A 16,744-nucleotide genomic window follows, 5' to 3' on the forward strand; every position below is an offset into this window, starting at 1 on the left:
AGCCTGTGAGCAGGAAGGCGACGTTGCGATAAAGGAGCCTGGGCTGCAGCAAAAGGAGTGTGAGCAGCAAGGCGAGGGAGGTGATCCTCGCCCTCTATTCCTCTCCTGTGAGATGCCACTGCTTTCAGCTCTGGGGCCCCCAATAAAAGAGGGATGTGGAGCTGTTTCTGCGAGTACAGAGGAACCGGAGCACCTCTCCTGGGAAGACAGGCTGAGAGAGCTGAGCTTGTTCAGCTTGGAGAGAAGACTCAGGATGGACCTTAAAGCAGCTTTCAGTACCTAAAGAGGGTCTACAAGAAGGCTGGAGAGGGACTTTTTACAAATTTTTTACAATTTGTAAATCAAAGCTGCAGCCAGCACCCGACTGTGGGTGTCTGGCAGCCCAGGGAAGTGGGCACAGGCACTATGGGTTAGGGCAGCAAAGGGATCTGGGCACCCAAGTGCTGTCCTGTGCTGCTATAAGCTGCTAAAAGCCCAGAGTCGTAAAACCACTCTGCAGCTGCAGGCTGAGCTGCAGAATATCTGTATGCATTAAATGCCCACCGGAACCAGTAGACACCCTGAGGGTAATCTCAGGTGGGTGTTTTGTTGCCAAAGACTTGCCACCAAGATTAGAAGCCTGGGAATGCCCTTGTGTGTTTCTCCTCATGTAGACATTGGTGAACCCCAGCTGAGGTGCCCAGCTCTCTCCAGGTGCTACAGTGTCCCTGCTGCACACCTAATTCAGGGCTGTGGCTCCTGAACATAGCAGGGGGCCCTGAAAGGCTTGGTGCTGTAAGGCTGAGTTTCAGAGCACCTTTGTCTCTGCAAATGTGTTTGATGCTGGCATCCTTCTCCAAGACTTGCCTATGAGCCAAGAGGAAAAAGCAGAAATGACTGCATAAAACTGCTCTATTCTTTTCATTTTCAGGGCCAGTAGAAGACAGTAGAATCTTGTAAGTAATTTAAGGCAGAAAGCTTCTCTAACTTACAATGACTGTAATAGTTTAAAGAGGTTGCTTCATCAGAACCCCTTATAACCTTCAGACCTGCCCTCAGTGGTGGTTAAGAACATGGAAGGTCCCAACTCTATCCATTACCAAATTTGGTCACTGCATCATTCCATCAGGGTCCAGGACCTTGGTTTTTCTTTTGGGAGGGCCAGAATCCTGTGGGATTGAATTAATTCTTACTGCATTACAATTAGGCGATAAAATCCTGAGACCACACACACAAATTCTTCCAGGCTACACTTCTCTTGAAATCCTTGGGTAAGAACTGAGTAGGAAATGAACAGTGCTTCAAGTTTGGCCCTTTGGTGTTTTTTTATCCAAATCACGGATGTGGTCAGAGCCAGTTAAGCCTGGCATTTTCCAGTTGCTTTTCCCTGATGCCTATGAGCATTGTACCTTAGGGTGCTCAGCTGCTTACTGAGCAGAGGACTGACCTGCTAAGGAGGGTATCTGAAACTACCGTGTCTTGCTCATTTTCTCTCTGCAGATATGACAGCTTCTACTTTACCCCCAGGTGCTCACTATGTGAATAGCATACATCCCACTAAGATGTATCTGTTGCAGCGCACAAACTAAACCTGGCTGGGTTGATTCCATTGTGGTGACATCTGAAGTGCATTTCTAAGAACCAAAGAAGTGCCATTTGAGAATGGCCATGGGGGAATGTCTGGTAAAATGTGGGGAAACATGTTTGCATCATTGTCCAGTAGAGTGGGTGCTGCTTCCATTTCATTCCGCAGAATGTTGGGCAAATAACTTCTGGCAACCAGAAATCCCTGTAGAGGCTGTTCATCACCAGCCAAAGCTCTTGCTGCTCTGCCTTGCCCAGACCCATGAGAACCTACTGAGCAGCCTGGAGATGGAACTGATGAGTGCTTGTGTTTCAACAAGTGCAGCTTTTAAACAGGCTCTGCCCATGGGGCTGATGCACAGACAGGTTTAATGACAAGTTAAAATCAATTACCCAATGTCCAGCCCCTGGCTGCTACCAGCAGTTGTCAGCAGCAGGTCCTGTTTTGGGCTGGCTGAGGGTGGTTGTTCTGCCAGCTGGAATGACACAAAGTCCTTCTGAACCTGAGCAGTGAAGCTGGCCTGGAGACTCCCTCAAGCAGTGTGCAGGTGGGACCCAGTTGCTCCCTGGATGCCTCTTGGCAGGTTTTCTCCTGTGGGAGATGTGAGGAGTAGGGATGGGATAAAGAGGATGCTCCAACCCACAGTGCAGGCATCTACTGAGACCTGCAGCCCTGTGACACCTGGCTTGGCTGTGGGCGCTCCCTGGCTTTGACACTTCTCACCCCTGCGAAAGGTGGTGGCTGCTGGGCCACAGTCCTGGCTGCGTTTTGAACTCAGCAGGAGGTTTGGCTGCTCAAATGGCTGGAATCCATCGGGAATGCCCTGCAGAGGCAGCTCCTGCCTTTCCCAGACATAGGGTGCTGCCATATTCTGTACTGGGACATGTCAGCTCCACCTGAAATGCCCTGCAGGAGCTGTGTCTGGAGCCACTACAGGCTTCCACCAAGCCCTGCAAGACATCTGCAATGGGAACCCTTTCTCTCCAAATGGTGATCTGCACCTCTTAGAAGATGCACTCTGCATTACTGCAGTTTGGTCACTGGGTACGTACGGGAAAATAGGTCAGGAAGCAAAAAGAACAGGAGCTGAGAAGGAGGATAATTACAGTGAGCAGGTGTTCCTCTTAGACTGTAACTGGGCTGCTGGGAATGATGCACTTTCAGTGCTGAGCTCCCCCGACACTCTCCAGTTTTTCATCTGGCCGTAGTCAGCAAGGGACTGCAGTTGGGCCAGGCGATGGGGAATCACCCTAAACCCCTGGGCATGGTGGAGTGGAAGGGTAATGGCTTGCTTTCAACTAGACAATATTCAAAGTCATTTCTCCCCCTCTTCTAGCTCACCGCATGATTTACAAACCAGGAAACACACGGCCCTTTGTTCTTACGCTGTCTGATTTAGACAGTCGGTACGTGCTTTGCGGTGAACAGCGGTCGTCCTGGTGAGTTGTGCTGATAAGCTCTGATCTTTGCACTGCCTTGGAGAGAAGGCAGCTATCTGCTGTCTTCCATCCCAGCACTGGGGGCTGCCTCAGTGCACAGTGACCATGGCAGTGGATGGGGATGCTGCCAGCCAGGGACTAGCCCAGTGCAGTGGCTTATTTGCTGCTGCTTTCTGACACCACACTGAATGCCCGTGAGAGCCCCAGCGTCTTCCCACCAACACCTCAACATTTCCACCTGACACTGCTGTGAGGGGTCAGGCTTGGGCAAGAACCACTTCAGTGATGGTTCGTCAGGTCACCAGTAAAGGGTCTCTTTGTCCTTTAGGAGGGGAGCCACACATTTGTGGCATAGGAACGTGTGTGAGAGGAGGCCTGCAGAGAAGGTGGTGGTGTGGTTACTGATGTGACATGCTGCTTAGAGGGGGAAAGTCTGATGTGGAGTCATCCCCAATGTCTTGAGTGGGTAATGCAGTGCTGCCTGGAGGGAGGAGTACCAGCACTTCTGAGATCACTTTGACATCCTTCTTAGTACCAGGGGGTTTCAGTGGCAACAAAATGCACTTTTATGTTGAAATGCAGAACTAAACGCCCCAAATTTCCAGAGGTAAAAAAGTTATTTGCAAGCATTAGAACAGAAACATACGTTGATAATCACTGGTAACTTTGGCACGGACTCCTGAGACACCTCTCTGTGCTCTCTGGGCTAACAGAATTAATCTGCAGCTGTTGCGGTTGTCCCAGCCCATCAAGTCCACCTTCACGCTCCAGTATGTGATGTCAGGCAGGGGCCTTTATCCCAAATGATCTGTCTTTGTGTATATCCTTGTTTCCTGGCAATCCACTCGTTATAAACACTCCTCGGGTTTCCCAGTAATGTAGCATGTTGAAGATTAATTAGTTATGGTACAAATTTCTGCTCCTCATGTTAATTAATTTCAGCAGAGGCACATTTGCTGACCTCCCGAGGCTGGTGGAGCACAGCAGGTGCTTACACATATTAATGTAAAGCAGTTACTGGAGGTAAATCAGCTGCGTTGATTGCAGAGTCCCCTTGTGCAGATTGCAAGTGAATTATTTCAAGCTGAAGCCAGCTCCTTTTATCATGCTTCAGGATGGTGGAGATGGCTCTGCTAGCTTTGCTTAGCTCAGATTTTGTAGCAAAAGATGCATCTTAAGAACACAAGGTGACAGACATACTGAAGTAACACTTTAAAAACCTGTCAATGCCAGTGCAGGCGGAGGGATTTAATGGAATATTGCTGAAAGTGGTTTTAAGGGTGGGATGCCACATTGCACCCACCAGTGGATCTGAGAAGCTTCAGTGCTGGAGCTTCTAGTGTTATAATATGGAGATTGCTCTTGCACAGTGTATGTCAGAGTGTCAAAAACTTGAGAAAGTTATGAATGTCCCTGCATCCCACATGGGCATATCTCGGGTTGTTTACCAGCACTTGACACTTCACAAGCTCAGTGACACAAGTTCAGTGTTTTAGGTGCCTTCCAGAAAAGCATCAATTCTGTGCTCTGCAACTCCTTGTGATTTGCTGTAGCAGACACATTCGGAGCCAAGGTCTGACCAGGTGGCTTCATCAGCCTTTTGGGAGAGCTGAAGAGTTGCTAATTGTAACTCCATAGTTTGGCATCGGGCCTTCTCTTCCTGCCTGCTGTGACTATCCTGTGTGCTGGTCATGCTGTCAATTCAGCCACTGATGGCATCTCAGAGAAAGCCTTGAGGTAGGTGATGTTTCCTTTAAAGACTTCTGAGCTCATGAGAATGAGATAGCGCATTCCCATGTGGTTAAGTTATACGCTTACAAGTCCTGGCTAGAAGTGTTAGCAAAACAGCCTTTGGTTGCTAGGAGGTGCTGTGTGTGGATTAATTAATGAGGATGGTTGTGCCTTCTGTTTGCTATCATTGCTGATGTAAAAGAGAGGTTTCCAAAGCTGAAAGTTGTGATGGACTCTTGTTGGGCTGAGACCTTTACATATAGAAACACACACTAAGACAGTTGTGGCAAATGTTAGTCATTACAAAATACTGCACAGAAAAAAAATCAGTCTAAACTGTGAGGCCCACAAGAGGCTCTGTCTGCTCTAAGCAGTTCCTCTGTCCATGTTGTTACATGCAGCAGTGACACAGAAACAGCCGGGACTCTGCTAGTACAAAATATTTTCCTCTTCCACTAAATGGGGAAAGAGGCTGTGAGATTTTTGGTATGGTTTTGAAGCAACATGCTGAACTTTCTTAACACTCAAGTGGGAGATTTGGCTTGCCCCTTGCAAGAGCAAAGAATGCTACCACAGGCTCTAATTCCTTTACTGCAGTCAGATGAGCTGCCTGTATGATCATTTTCTGATGTATTTCCATCAGTATGGCTTAAGTTAATAGCTGGGGAAGTAGATGGATAAAAGTAAGTCAGCAGGCAAAACAGCAAATCCATGAAGAGTATTGTAAAACCTAATGGAGCTTGCAGCAGTCTCTTCAACTAGACCATGATGTACGCCTGAAGCCCCAGACTGTGGTAGACGCAAGGCAGTCTTGACTACACTCAAACACAGAGGATTGAATCCACACAGCTTTTAAATGTTTTTAGACACTAAACTCATTGGACAAGCAAGCTTGTTGCTAGTTGGCTCCAAGCATCTGTTCCTTGGGAGGTACTATGCAAACAGAAGTATTTTGTTTCCCATCAGCTGAAGTCAGGTGTTTCCTTGGCTCTTTGAAAAGAGTATAGGCAGAAGGCTGGCACGACGTTCAAATTCCCCAAAGTCCTTAGCTGGTGACATTCCATCACAAACAAGACAACTGCCCCCAGGGGTCACGTGTTCAATACACACTGAACTGGGAATAGGGGCCCTAATTCTGTATCCCATGGTTCTACCAGTCCTCAAGATTGATCCGTGTTAAGTCCTGTGTGAGGCTGGGATTCTGATTCTCCCACCAGCATCTTCTGGTGCCTGGGCAGTTCAGTGAGTGCAATCACAGCAGAATATCCAGGATCTGGAGGGGGTGTCAGGAAGGGAGAAGGTGGGATCCACAAACAAGTATGTGAGCTATACTGGTGCAGTGGAGGGGGAAAATGGTGGACTAACCTTAGAGAACAAGCTGCAAATTCACACCAAAGCCCTATGTGCTCACCCAAGAGGTATTTCTGTTTTGTCTCTCTTTCAGCCATGAAAAGAGGGGCCTGCACAGAAGATAAGTCAACCTTTTGTAATAGTGAGATCCTTACACCTTTCATCCATAGAGGAACTCTTTATCCTGAAGGAATTCCACTCTGCATCTTCTTCTCAGGAGCATCCCTGAACCCATGGTTTGTTGAAGAATTGCAGGTGGCAGGAAGCAACTGACACACTGGGCTGATAATATTCATGGAAACAGTCTAATATATAAAAGCAAGAATGTAATCTGGTGGTTAAAAGAATCAGTTTGGAGTGGTGGGCTTGAGCTTCACCACTGTGCTCTGTGTTAGTTCCCTGGGGTATATTCCAGCAGCAGCAGCAGCTCACTATGGTCCTGAGCCCCTTCCAGGGAAAGAGAGGAGCAAATACTGTGTCCCCAGTTCCTGCATGAGTGCTCTATCTACAAGGCTGCTATGAAAAACTTGTTGGATTTCATCCTCTAGCTATTTCAGGATGGAAATCACTACTGTTTGAGGTGTTTTTTTTGATTGTCTTTTGGAAAATAGATTTTGCTGGATACTCTAGAGATGTTCTGGGAATCCCTAAGGGACCAGCCGGGCTGTCACAAAGTAAGTAGTTTGTGAATCTCAGCAGAAGATTTATGATGATCTTGGCCATAGCAGTGGCACCCAAGGGCATGCACAGGGCAGAATTTTAAGTACCTGAGAATACTGTTCTCAGAAAAAAATCCTCTTTTCCTATGTCCTCTCAGGTGTATCACTGGGCTAGGAGGGGTTTGGTAGCTTGTTTTGCTAGTCACCCAAATTCGCCCTTGCATTGCAATTCAAGAGCTCATGAACACATTTTCACTCCCTTGTGGGCTAGAAATGAAGATTGATTCAGTCATTGCCTTTTCTGTAGTCGCCTAATGTGTAGGTTATAAGTGCTAGGCGTGATTATAGTAACTTCCCTCTCCTATAAGCTGCACTCTTCCTTGCTAGCCTCAATGTAGAAGACCATCTGCCCAAAGCTGAGAGGCAGAAGGCTGGTCAGTTTTGTCTCCTTTGGGTGATAGGATGTTTCCTTCTGGGAGTTTGATCTCAAACACTGCAGCATCATTGCCCCAGTTGCTGCTATCACTGCTCTGCAGCACTGGAGTATCAGAGCGTTGCTCATGTAAGCTGTTTTGCAGCCTGCAGCGACAACTATCTGCAATTTATGATGAACAGGATTACTGAAATACTGCGAGACAGCAGCCAAAGGACTTGCCATACAGGCAGTGGAGCTGTGGTAAATCAGGCTGTGGAGTTACCCGTGCACTTCCAGAAAAGGAAGGCTATGCAGCTGCAGGAATAACGCATTGCCCCACTGGTGCTGGAACCTGTCTTTGGCAAAAGGTTTGCATAAAGGAGTTGTGACTGTGCAAGCCTACACTCCATAACTGCAGTTACCTACACCTACTGGGCTTTTTGTCTCAGGCTCACCTCTGTAATTAGATGAAGTGATAACCAAGTGGCATGCCAGCATCTGTGGCACAGCTCCTGGGCTTGCAGAACCCGTACTGCTGCTGACTTCTATTAGTCACTCTCAACAGTGGCTATTAATGCAGCCAGGTACAAACTGGTTTTTACTTTGTTCCTCTTGGGTGAGTGATCCTGGCTGTGATTCTGCAAGTTGATTAGGTCCCTGCTGCCAAAATCGGTGGGGACAAGATATCTAAATGCTTTTCAGAATGTGAGACCTGTGGGACTGTTCTGCTTGAGCAATTCAAATTCATGGAAGGATCCCTATAAATATTTCATGGCCCCAAGGACAAACTATGTTGTGGCTGCAAAGCTAGGCACATATATGCCTCCAGAAGAATAAACACATTGCAGCAGCAATGAGAAACTCTACTCTTAGCCTGTCAGTACTTACAGCTGGCATGCAGAAAGACAGAGTATAGTTAATATTTTAGAAATAGGTTTTGCACCAATATAGGTTTTCAGTTTTCAATATGTCTTTTAAATGAAGCAGAAGTTACATGCCTATCTGCCCCCAGATTTTCCTCATTAGCATTAATCAAGCACACTTGACTCGCTTACAGATGAATTTGATTAGGTTCATGTATACTCTTAGGAACCAAAAATAATAAAACACAACTTGAGCGTACGTGCTGCTGCAGCCAACATTGTTGCTTGGTATCTGCTGCAGCAGTGAACTAACAGATAATTCCTAGAACTGGGATCCAAACCATTGGCAACAGGAGATGCTAAATGGCACATATGACATAAAGAAAGCAGGACCACACAAAGTGGAAAAGCTATAAAGTGCACAGTTGTTTAAATGACTGTATAGTTGGTTGAGATTCTTTATTTTCTGACACAGAAAGAGCTACAATGGAAAACTTCACCCTGTCTACATGCATACACAAATATTTTTGCATGTGTCCCAGCCTGTGTAGCTGTTAGATCTGTGAGCTCACTTACGCTTCTTGTTTTATAATGCCAACAGATTCTTCTGTTCATCGGCTTTCAGCACCGAAGGAAAAAGATGTCTTCCAAGAACAACAGTAAAAAGCATTTGAGCTGTACATCGAGCATGTACAGCAGTGTAGCTCTGTGCAAATCATGTTTTATCCACTCGCCACTGCAAGTGTAAATATACGCAAAGCCTACGTGCACAGGCACCCCTTGAGAAGCCGGCAGGGGATGTATCATTGCACTGCCTGTAGAATTGTTTGTTGATAAGAAGAAAAATGCAGAACAGAGAAGTGTTTCTGTTTTGACAGTTTATTGATATTCCACATAAATTACTCTGACCTTCTCTCATCCTCTTTTTTGGCTTTTTTTTTTTTTTCAGAGAGTTTTATTGTGTGGTAATTCTTATGCACACCCATCTCACCAGCGAGGTCCCTGAGGACTGCCTATGTGATAAAAAGATGCAAGACTATATGTATTATCTCTTATCCCTGCTAACACGACAACCACCTGGGCCTTTGACAGACCTGAAATCTTCTGCATTGTTTACCTAAGTGACAGAAAATGCCTTTAAGAGGAGAAGTAGGCATATGAAAAGGGAATAATACATAAAGAAACATCTGCACTGAGGTCATTTGTCACTTTTGGAAAGGTCTTGGAAAACAGTACATACATTTGGTATAGCGTCATGCTCATGACACTATGGGTCTTCTATTCACTCACAGGCCTTATCTGGCATGTATCAAGCTTTTATTATGTTTGTAGGATCCGTGCTGCATGCACAGGCTGCAGGGTCCTCCCTGACCCTGCCCAGTTCTCGCACTGTCTTAGGAGGCACTGCCCTCCCTGCTATGCAATGCTTACTTTGGAGCAGGTGCTTTGTACATTAGCTTTTTGCTTTTCTCTTTTGCCATTTCCCCCATTTGCCAAACAAGTCCCTGGGGCATCCTGTGCCATCTCTGCTTGGCAGTCTCTGAGCTGTTGCTGCAGACTTGGCTGAGGGGTGACTTTGCCCCAAGCCTCCACCCTCCATCACAAGGACTTCCCATTTCCTCAAATCCTCCAAAACACATTTAAGAACCACTTCTTCAGAAACAAAATCCACCTAAGCAAATGCAGATGGTGACTGTGCTGCTAAGGAGCAGCGGATGCCCTGGGAGCGAGTGTTGATAGATTTCCACATGAATTCAGATCCCTACCAAGAAGTTGCAGTTCCTGTGAGCTCTCACCCGTTACTGTTATAACAGCACCAGATATATGTTCATGGTGTTGCACAACTTCCTCCAAGTTAAAATGTATGGTGTGGGAGTCAGCTTGGAAGGGAAGTGGTAAAGCAGCATCTTCACTGGCTGTGGGTGCTGTTGCATCTCCTGTGCTTCCACTGCTTACTGGTTTATGAAACACCAGAACTGCCTTGGGAGTATCTCACTGGTAAAAATTGAGCTATGAGGGGAATATGCAAAGAAAAGAAAGTTTGAAAAGCAGAAATGTATTTCATACAAGGGTTTTACGGTCTTTGTCAAGTGCAGATGTGTCAAAATGATTCCACTGGAAACTTTATATAAAATGGTTAATGTAAAGGGGTTCTTGCAATCCTGGCATCTCCTTCCCCTCTCTCAAGAGCTGTTGTAGCTCACGACAGCTCTGTTCTGCATACTGGGAACATCAGCAGCTGGAAATTATCGTTTGTTAGTCTTACTCTTTCTGTAACTTGTTTCAGAGATTCTACTGGTAATGAGGGCTTTTGCCCTTTTACCTTTGGGACAGCTTGGAATTCCTCTCAGAGCCAGAAATCACTGAATTATAACTAGCAGGGAAAAAAAGTAGCATTTAGTACGGTATTCAGACGAGTTGTGGGCATTCCTTAAATTCCTTCAGAGGACAGTCAGAGGGACAGACGTGTCATTGCAGCTCTGGGCTCTCTTTCTCCATTGCTCTGCTATTGCATGATGCTCTTCTTAAAAACTCCCCCTTGCTTATTTGCCTTTCTAAAGATTTTACCTGAGTTCTCAGCTGCCTTTTGGACTTATAGTTACTCTCTAATGAAATTGCATCCCTTTCTTCAGGGCTGGGCTGCTGTGTGCAGGTCTGACCATCCCTGACTGCCCATTGCAGTTCCTAAGCCTTCACCACATGGTGGAAGGCAGCTTTCTCCAAGAAGGGGGGGTGGGGGGGAGGATCTGGAATCTGTGAATTTAGGATACTCAGCATCTCCCTGGTGGGTTCTGGGGCATTTACTTTGGTTACGCCTTTACTGGACAGAGGGTTTTCCTGGTGGCTCTTTGCCTTCTCAGGGAGGTGGGAGAGGTATTTTTTCTCTTCTTCCCTGGCTCACACAAACTGTTTCCATGAAAAGCCTGAGATAAATTGAATCCATACATAGTAACCAGAGAGACCATAGTGATGGTGTCAGTCCTACTCTGCCAGCACTCCCTCTATGCCAGGGGAGTTCTTAGAATGAAAAGGCTGAGATAGAAAAAGCCTGTCAGCTACAGCCAGTGACAGCCAACACGGTGACCTTTCCTTCCTTGTGTTCCTCAGTGTTGTGTTCGCCCCCCTCCCGATGGCTCTGTCTGTACTCTTGGGCAGCACAGCATGCTGGGGTCATTATCCCTCAGATGTTTAGACCTAGGATGCATCCTGGCTCCTGTGTGCCTCTCCGGGATCTCCTTCCAGAGCGGAGAGGATGCATGTTCATGCCTTGTCCTCAGGACATGACCAGTGTGCCCAACCCTCTGGTGGGACAGCGGCGAGGTGGCACTGCCAGCAGGGACCCCGCTGTCACCACAAGCTCCCCTTTGCCAAGCAGCTCTTACTCAGCCCTTTATTCCTACTGATGTCAAGGGTGCCTGTTTAAGGAGCAAATGAATCCGCCACAGGAATCTCCTGTGTTGGGATTACATGTGCTATTAATAAAAATTGCCTTCAATTTCTAAATTGAGGCACTTAAAACCCACAATGAATGCATTCTGCATTAATGAAAAACCCAACATCTTTTTTGCTGAAATTTAAATAGACCCATGAACTTATGCATCATGCAAGCTATTTTAAAACTGTAAATCTATTCCGCTTTTTCCATTGTGGCTGTTTTCATATTCCATTATGTTCTTACATAGGCAAGTCTTTGGTCTTTTAATATAAAGGATTTTATGTTTCCAGGCGCAGGTTTTCAGGCCCAGCTCAGTAGGCTTGGTAAGAATCTAGTTTTCAGACACTCTTTTTCTATGGTACGAGATTAAAGAGGAATTGAAGAAAGTTTTAAGGCACCGAGGCATCAAGAAATTATTGCTAACTTCTATAAATTTAGATTAAGGTGTTCTAAATATTTGGCTTTTAATGAAAAACAACAAGAAAACAGGAATATAGGCAAATTATTTCCTGTAGTTTCTGATTTTGAGACTAACAGACTGTGTAAGGCCAAATGTGGTGTTATGCCATAGATCACGAACACGGCCTGAAACTGGATGATAAATAGTGTAGGCAATGTAAAGGCATGCTAAAAGCCCAAAGCTATTTTGAATTCTGTTAGGAAATGTACTCATCTATGTTCCAAAGAATATCTCTTTTCCATAGCAATGAAGGAGAATTTATCTACAGGCTCCACTCTTCCATACTTTTTCCTGTGCTGTCCCTTGTGCTTAGAAGGTCCCTACAGGCCACAGAGCTATTGCATTTTCTGTTAAAATCCACATAAAAGATTTCTTTGATTATTATTCAAATATTTGATGTTTGTTGTGATGCTGATTTGCTCTGGCCATTACCTTTCCTATTAACCAGTGCTCTCTCTTTATTTCCTTCTGGTTTCCATGCCTCTAGTTTAATAATGAGGCTGACAGTTGTCTGGGACAAGGGCTATATTTTTGATGGATGTTTGTATAGAGCTTGTCATTATGGTGCTTGGTTTCTGACTGTGGATGTCAAATAATAATGATGTTTCCAATTCTTTCAAACTCCAGCTCTGTAACTGTTTCAGAAGTTCTCTTTTAAATACTTAGAAGCAAATTATTATTCTAGCAATACTTTCCACAACAGTTATGATTTCTTTTAATAATCTAAGAGCTTTTTCCAACATTCCTCACAAGCGCTGTGTTACGCCGGCATTATTTTAGTGATTTAAAGCCCAAGACCTAACAATACAGAGATCTGCTCCAGATGTCTGAATAAAACTGCACAGTGCAACCACTGAAACCCAAGCGCTGCTGCTGGGCAGGGAGCGCCTTGCAAATGAGAGGCAGGACAAACGTTACAACATGCGTCTTCTAATACCTGGCATATGCCTTCAGTGTCTTTAGTGTTATTTCCTTGGGGTATTTACCTATCTCATACTTACAGGATGCTCTTGTCTTAGTGTAGGAAATTACGTAAACATCAGAGGCATTAGAGCACTGTCATCGATAAACATCCCTAATTAGTGAAACCCTCTTGTCGCTGGTTCATCACTGTATCTTCTCTCTACTGTTAATCTCTTTCTATTTCCTAAGTGGAAATCAGGATCTACTTCTGTATTAAGCCAGTCTCTAATCCTTGTACCCAGCTAAACATAACCAAAGTCTATTTATATATTGGGCTATCCCCAATTAAACAGAAAAATACTGTAACCTAGTTCAGACGTTGGGTAACACTGAGTATTAAGAGTGGTTATTTATATCGTTAAGATCTTTCAGACTTGCTGTGTTAAATAAAAGCTTGGACTAAGCTTTTTAATGCTTGCTGTCACAGCCACATGGGCTTGAATTTGGAGCAATGTGATGATGACCCCCAAATTTGCTGGCTTGGCTGTGATCTCCTGCATGTTCCCTGTCTGGGATGGTGGCTGAAGTCCCTGGCTTGCCTGAGCACTACAGGAGGCAGCTCCTATGGCAGCTGTGAGTGTTTTGATGTAGTTTTGAACTTGGCAGCTCCTTCCCTCCACTGCAGCCAGCGAAGTGACACCAAGCAGGAGGTTCTGTTCAACCTGCTCAGAAATCTGTCTGTGTATGCTGGTGTTTGATAAATCAGTTTTTCCCCAGATGCAATAAGTACAGTTTGTGCATTAAAACAGGTGAGTTTTGGGAACTTGCTGCTCTGTTTGCAGGCAAGTATACACTCCACAGTGCATCATGGAAAGGCAATAATTAAAGTAGTGACGCAGAATTAAAATAAACAAAAATGTCACTACCAGGTGATTTGTGCAGCTCTAATGAAAGTAGTAATTAATATTGGAGACAGTGCATTACATTTGACTGTGCAAGGCACTATATCTCTCTTTCTCATGTTTAATCTTGGGGTTGTTCTGTCTTTTGCTTAGCTATACAATGCAGACAGCTGGTGTGGCTTCCAGTCTTTAGTCATGGCTGCTTGTCACTGTCACTGGGTTCTGTTTTTCTAGAAAGAATAAATATATGTGACTGCTGCTTCCATTGTTTCTGGACTAAGCCAGGGCCAGGTGGCTGTTTCTCCTAGTATTGGGTGCTAAAATGGTGAAGGTGGAGCAGCATCTTCAACAGGGGACTATGCTACATGCTGCTGCCCCTGAGAAATCACTGGCATGGTCTGGAGATGAAATTAGAACTGTGGGCCCAACAGCAGAGCGCTGCCAAGTACATTCAGGATGTGTATACATGAAATAGCTCACTTCCCACACATTGTGTGTTAAGAATCTGCCCTTTCAATTACAGGACTTTCTTATTGCACTTTTCTGACATTCAGGAACTTTTCCCCTCACCATGGAAAGTACTTTCCAGTGTTCTTTAGACACAGAAAATAAAATAATCTGAAAACCAGCTGCTTGCAAGCCGTGTATGTCCTTCACAGAATGTTATATTTCCTCTCCGACATCTCCAGAGCTTGACTGCTCCTTGCTGGGAGAAAAAGTAATTTCATCTCGTCTCAACCCTCCTCTCATCACAGGTGAAATGTTGTTAATGCTGGCTGTCCTCATCTCCACATCCTCACTTTCTCTGAGTTCTACAGACTTCAGGCCTGAAGTTGATCAAATGTACAGGTTCTCTTTTCTGTTGAACAAGGACTGCACATGAGTTTGTGTATTTTGCTCCATGATGTGACCCTGTGAACAGAGCAGCTGGTACTCACTTCAGGTAGAGCCAGCCAGAGCTAGGACACCCAGAGGGAAACTTCTGTTTTCTTTTGGAAAGCTGGAGAAAGGCCTCCCTGCCTATAGTCTAGGTAAAAAGCCATAATAATTATGCTACTGATGGTTGAGGAATGCTTTGGAAAGCCGAAGTGATGGAGCTCTTAGGTTTCTCCTAGCTGTTTTGGGCTGAGGAGACTTAGCTCCTTAATATAGTCACATTACTGTAAGCAATATGAAACTGAGGCACGGGGAGCTGAGAGCCTAAGGACTTCCAAAGAGAGCACTTTTCTGGGATCCTGGGGTTATAGAAAACTGCAGTTAATGTAACATCTTCAAATAGGAGACGGTGCTGTACCTGCATGGTCCCAGGAAAGCTGTTCCGAGAGTCGGAACTCTGTCTTTTTGTCTCTTGGCCTCTCTTCCTATCCTCACTTTTTTCTAATTCAGTTAGGTGAACAAGTTAAGAAGTTCTATACACCAGGTGTTGTATATATTATATATTAATAGTGTGGTTAATCAGAAAATAATCCAAAGGTGCTGTTGAAGGCCTTCTGCAATGTGAGGGCAGAGAGCAGGGAGAATCTAGGATCACAAAAGCAGTAGATATGGTCTGTCCTTTGTGTGAAGTGTGAGAAGCATCCAGGCCTGTATGTTGTACAGGTTTTGCTGAACCAGCAGCATGTGTGTATATGGGGCAGAAGTCTGATGCCATGTGGACCATCATGAAAGTCCATGTGGACTTCCACTGCTGTTTTCCCTTTACATAATTTGAACATGTTTCTAAATTTCAATTAGGCTTGATTTTCACTTATTTTAAGGGTGACTTCTGATATATACCAGTGTGGGCGGAGAAGAAGGCCTTTCGTAACAGCAGGTATTTGAAGATGTTCAGGTAAGCTGTCAGTTTTTTCATGTGATCCTCCAATCATAGAACCATAGAATGGTTAGGGTTGGAAAGGACCTTCAGATCATCTAGTGAAAGAATATTTTGTCCCCTAAGGGTACTGCTCATTTTATCTTCATCTTTTCCTCAAGCTGTGAGTGAGGGAGAGTGCGGGAGGCAATTCAGAGCTGAAGCCTACCTAAGCTGCAATGCCATCCTTTCTGAAAGAGCCCATTTCCCTCCACTGACTCAGAGAGCCAAAGCTGCCCTTGTGAATACCCTGCTCATGAGGCAAAGAGCTTCTGGAGGCATCACACTGCCCAGCAGTGGTGATGTAATTGCTGGCAGTATGGTCTTGGGTCAGAAGTCAAACAGGAGTGGGCTTGTAACTAGGAGACCAAAATATTTTCTCTGCCTTCTGCAGTGGGATGTGTCCATATTGTTCCCCCTCATGTCTCTATTTGCTCACTACGATATGTTTTATTATCTGAGTTCATGTTTGCGGTACACTGGGTCCTACTTTACAGCATCACGGCCTTGTTTAGAATCCATCTGAGCTAGGTTGCAGGGAGCACACAGTGCAACGGAAGGGAGAGTGTGGCTGTGTGGCTGGCTTGCTCGTTCTGCTCTGCTGGACAAATGGGGACCTACCTAGAACTGAGGTTTGGAGAGCATCAAAAATCAGATCTACCTTATGAGTTATGCCAGAACTATGGTCCTTGAGTCTGTGATTTATAATTAGCTATTTCTCTTTCTACTCCTAAATCTGCCAGCCTAGCCATTGATTAAACTTCCAGCAACATGGAGGATTTGTGAAAACCAAGTCTGCAGCTACTTCAACAGGCTCTGGAAATCGAAGCTTTTTCCCACCAGTTTAGTTTCATCCTTCACAGGAGCAATGCATGTCAGGTACCCAGCTTTGGAGCAACTCACCCGAGAAAAGTGCTGAGCAACAGATGGACATTCCCTTTTCTAGATATCCACATCTTTGAATCTGTAGTACAGTCAGTGTCCTTGGCTTCATGAGAACAAGTCCTCCTTTATTAATGTAAAACTTTGGTAGTTTTCAGCGTAGAAAAAGCTCAGAAAGCATTAAATAATGTGCTAATTGCCATGAAGAGAGGAAAATGTGTGTGACAGAGACCTTGCAGTCTACTGCTTCTGAAAAGAATGGTGTTGTCCCACACATTATCACAGGAA

General features: G+C 45.1%; 1 long non-coding RNA gene across 5 annotated transcripts; it reads left to right on the top strand.

Moving 5' to 3' along the window:
* The first annotated feature begins 2,248 nt into the window (after positions 1-2,248).
* On the top strand, positions 2,249-12,869 carry LOC134156484 (uncharacterized). Of its 5 annotated transcripts, none has more exons than XR_009961923.1 (4): positions 2,249-3,610; positions 6,179-6,339; positions 6,696-7,742; positions 10,655-12,869. It is a non-coding gene; the product is annotated as an uncharacterized LOC134156484 (long non-coding RNA). The 5 variants fall into 5 exon arrangements; XR_009961924.1 differs by lacking the exon at positions 10,655-12,869 and adding an exon at positions 8,623-10,619; XR_009961926.1 differs by lacking the exon at positions 10,655-12,869 and adding an exon at positions 8,971-10,619.
* Positions 12,870-16,744: the final 3,875 nt, after the last annotated feature.

The sequence above is a fragment of the Pezoporus occidentalis genome, unplaced genomic scaffold (genome assembly GCF_034315485.1).
Source record: "Pezoporus occidentalis ecotype Australia unplaced genomic scaffold, CSIRO_AGI_Poc_V1 ctg87, whole genome shotgun sequence".
NCBI classification, from domain to species: Eukaryota; Metazoa; Chordata; class Aves; order Psittaciformes; family Psittacidae; genus Pezoporus; species Pezoporus occidentalis.